This window comes from Canis lupus, chromosome 1, assembly GCF_011100685.1.
Source record: "Canis lupus familiaris isolate Mischka breed German Shepherd chromosome 1, alternate assembly UU_Cfam_GSD_1.0, whole genome shotgun sequence".
Classification (NCBI taxonomy): Eukaryota; Metazoa; Chordata; class Mammalia; order Carnivora; family Canidae; genus Canis; species Canis lupus.
The window spans coordinates 2,127,507-2,131,893 of NC_049222.1; positions in this window are offsets into that span (position 1 = coordinate 2,127,507).

Sequence of the window (4,387 nt, forward strand, 5' to 3'; positions counted from 1 at the left end):
TGCTGCACTGAGGGTGAATTTCTGGGCACAGGATCTAAATGTAGTGGGACAGGGGAAATGGAAACAAATAAAAGTTCTAGATGAAAGTGAAAAGGAGTAGCCAAAAGGTCTTAGAAAGCAGGTACCATACTCCAAATACTACCCGCAAACAAAGGTCAGGGAGCTCTGAATTACAAACCCGATACGTCTGACCACAGAACCACATCTTCCCTAAAAGTTCAAGCAAACTAATTTTCCATGAAAATGCACAACAGAAAGTACCAGAGTCAGCTCACCTATGAAGAAAACAGACAACAAATTTGCCTATGGATAGTAGATACAATTCTGGAAAACCATTCCCCCAGAAACTCACAGTGTAACCTGCTATTTCAAAACAAGGTGAAAAAAATGAAGACAACTGCACATAGTGTGAAAAATAACATGTATGAGAATTGTAAGAAAAAACTCGGGAATTAGGCTACATGATGTAGAAGAACCAGAAAGGAAGGGATTGAAGAAATGTCACCGTAGAATGGATACTAAACTAGAAGACACTCTGGAGCAAATTAGGAAGGCAAATGTCTTAGGATTGTAGAGAATGAAAAGGAGCAAAACCAGAAAGAAATGAAGAAAAAGCCAAAAAGGACAAGAGAGAAAGAGACTGATTTGGAAAGAAAAGAAATCCCAACATATGTATGACAAGAGTCCATAAGGACGTAAATGAAAGCAAAGAAACCAAATAGTAAAATCTATAACCCAAAACATATTCTGAAATTATTATTTTAAAAAGATTTGAAACTAGTGGCGCTGGGTGGCTCAGTGCCTGAAGCATGCTTCTGCGACCCAGGTCAGGATCCTCCCAGGGGTCCTTGCTCAGCTGGGGGGGAGGGGCGTCTTCTTCTCCCTCTGCCCCTCCTCCCACTTATGCTAATGCTCTCTCCTGCTCTTTCACATAAATCAACAAAAGTCTTTAAATATAATAAATAGGGCAGCCCGGGTGGCTCAGTGGTTTAGTGCCGCCTTCAGCCCAGGACCTAATCCTGAAGACGGGGGATCCAGTCCCATGTCAGGCTCCCTGCATGGAGCCTGCTTCTCCCTCTGCCTGTGTCTCTGCCTCTTTCTCTCTCTCTCTCTGTGCATCTCTCATGAATAAATAGATAAGATCTTTAAAAATAAATAAATAAATAAATAAATAAATAAATAAATAAATAAATAAATAAGTAAGTAAGTAAATAAATAAATAGTGAGATTTGAAACTACACACTGCAAAGGTACACTACGTATCTGAAAATGTTAATGTCGAGTGTTACACATCATGACACTGTAGCCAAAGTGAAAAAATCAGTTGGGGTTCTAGGTCAAAAGGCCAAGTGAATGGAAAAACACAGATGGCCATGAAAGTTTTAACAAGTCTTATTCTGCAAAAACAAGAGGAGTATCGTCTCCAAGAAAATCAAGGAAAGAGAACGTGAATCAAGAATTTTTACCTGTTATAATTTGCTTTTTACTATACAGACTGCAGACAAATGCTAATCAACATACGAAAATGTCAGGAATATTGCTTTCCTAGATCCTTCCTGTGGCTCACAAGCTGCAGAGTACAAAAATTAATGGAAACGCCCTGCCCTATGTGCTGGTGGTCAGCATTCAAGGCATCTGTCTCTGTAGATGGGTGTTATGGGAAGAGAGCACCGAGGCTCCAGGCCTTGATGGTAGCAACCAGGCGAGCCCACGGCGGGGACAGCAGGTCATAGGCTGAGCCAGGCCAGTGGGGGACAACCGGGTTAAGGGGGGTCCATTGTGAGACTGTTGGATGTGCAGTGTGGACAAAAGAAAGTGAGTAATTGTAGAAAATTCTAGTTCAGTCACCTCCTGTGTCTCAGGAGAAAGATCACTTAGCAAGGAGAGGAAGAAATAGGGACAAACATGAAGATCAAGAGGTGAGGTTAAAACCCTTTACTCTAAATTTGAGCTGGCAACTCCCAGGAACAGGAACTAATACTATAGTGATGATCAGATTGTGGTTTTGAAATTCTCCACAAAACCAACCAACGAACCAGACAGAGCGTCCAGGGGATTTCTGACAGGTTACTATAGTCATGGATAAAGCATGCAGGGTCTCCTGGCCGACGCGGAGAGTGACGATTTGGGTTTCTATAATGATATTAAAATTGAATGAAACCCAGCATATATGTTTAAATCCATGTGTTCAAAATAAAATTTAGGGGAAAAAAAAACATTGGTCGCTGTGGCAGGCAGGTTACCGATCCTCCAAATTGGTCCATATCCCAATATCCAAAAGCTTTGACCTTGTCTGACAAAGGTCACTTTCCAGATGTAGTGAACTTAGGGATCTCTAGATGGGGAGCTCCCCCTAGATTATCTGGGAGACGCCTGATATGATCCTGGGATCTTTGTAGGAGGGAGGCAGGGGGGGTCAGAGCTCCAGTGAGAGAGGATGAGAAGTTGGAGCAGAGGTCAGGGAGGAGTGAGGATGCCCCACAGCCCTGAGGGCGGAAGACCTGCCCGACCAAAGAATGCAGGGAGCAGGCTGGAGCTGCTCCCACAGGCCTCTGCATCCTAACTGTCATCTCCCTCACAATTCCCCATCGTCTCTCAATTTTATTTTCATTCTGAAAATCACAGATGTTCCGAGAGCCTCCAGAAGGAACATAGCCCGTGGACCTCTAGATCCGTGACGACCAGAACGGAGGAATGATAGGTGTGTGCTGTTGTAAAGCCCCAAAGCCTGAGGTAAGTTATTGTAGCAAAAGTAGGAAACAAGTACAGTCTTTTGGAGGATAATATGGAACCAACTGATTATGTTGAAAACCCATAAATGAAAAGTAGGAATCCGTCATTTGTCATGCCTTTCCGGTACGAACACTATGGTTCTGGTTACCTAAATGATGGAGGCCAAGAAATAGCTCTCATAGACGGATTTGTGCAAATGAATGGACAAAAGCAAATGTTGGAATATTATTACAATGCCTAGCAAATTAGTAGGTGCAGTCATCGGGTACTCAGGGCTGCTGATGTCACCAGCAGGAGAAAGAAAATACTGCCACCCTTAGTCTTGCAAAAACAAAACCAAACAGCAGAAGACAAACAGACCTTATATCTGATTAATTCTTTGTAAATAACCAGCTTACAGAAGACGCAGGGAAAGAGAACAGTTTAAACCCCATAGTTGGGAAGCAACCAGTGCTGCGTGTCCTGAACTTAAGAAATTAATCACCCAGGAAAGAAGGGATGAAAACACCACATTCAGACACAAAAGACATATTCCAGACACTGGCGGAAATAACATCCACTGTTCGGGGAGGCTCTTCTGGTGAGGGGACGCTAAGAAACACCCAGAAAAGATTACCTTGAGGATTGAGGTGGTGTTTACCGTCAGGTGAGGGAGGGTCAGAGGCAGCAGGCATGCAGGGTGTGTGGCCTGGAGCGACTCACCAAGTGCCTGTGCTTATGCAGTCGGTTCTGTCTGTTTACTATGTGGACGGAAAAATAACTGAGGCCTATGGAACTGCAGCCCCTTGGCTGGGGGCAGAAGGAGACACACCCCACCCTGAAAACCCTCTCCCTGCCCCCAGGCTCACTCTCCACCACCCCTCCCCTTCTCACTCCTTCCATCCTTCTACTCCTCCCCCCACCACTGACCTTCCCCCACTCACCCTATCTCACTTCCAACTCCTCTGCCCTTCACACACCCCTACCCCTTCACCCTTCCATTCACCCTACCCTCATTCACTCCTCCCCCTTCCCTCTCATCCCCCCTCCACACTCCCCGTCCCCCACTCTCCCTATCCCATTCCCAAATCCTCTCCCCCCCACTCCCTCCTCACTCCTCACTCCTTCCATCCCCCCACTCACCTCTCCCCTACTTGCCCCTCCCCCCAGTCACACTTTCTCCTCCTTTCTTCCAACACAAAGTGCTTATTATTCCCTCTGCTGAGGACTCCTTTCCTTAAAACTCATCTTTTCCACATCATTCTTGGAATGTGTGCTCAGATGCCACCTCCTCAAAATGGCTCTGCTGTCCCTCCGTCCCACCTTGGACTGCCCCCCCTCCCCCACCAGCTTGTTTCCCTCCGCATCCTCACTGCTCCCTGGGATTCCCTCAAGGAGATGGTCTGGTCACCAGGCCCTGAGCAGCAGCTGCGCACCCTCAGCTCCCCTGGCGGGCGTATCCTTGGGGCACCAGGCGAGTCTGCATCTAAAAGGGGGCTCTCTGGACTCCTACAAATGTGTGTTTACACACCTGCTATCATTTCAAATTCTGCACTAACAGTAAGAACCCACAGAACCGTAACACTTCAGCCTTATAGAAAGTATTGTAATAAATTACATATGGCAACAGTGAAATGAATCCTTTTAAATGACTGTAAAAGTTTTAGTAAAAACC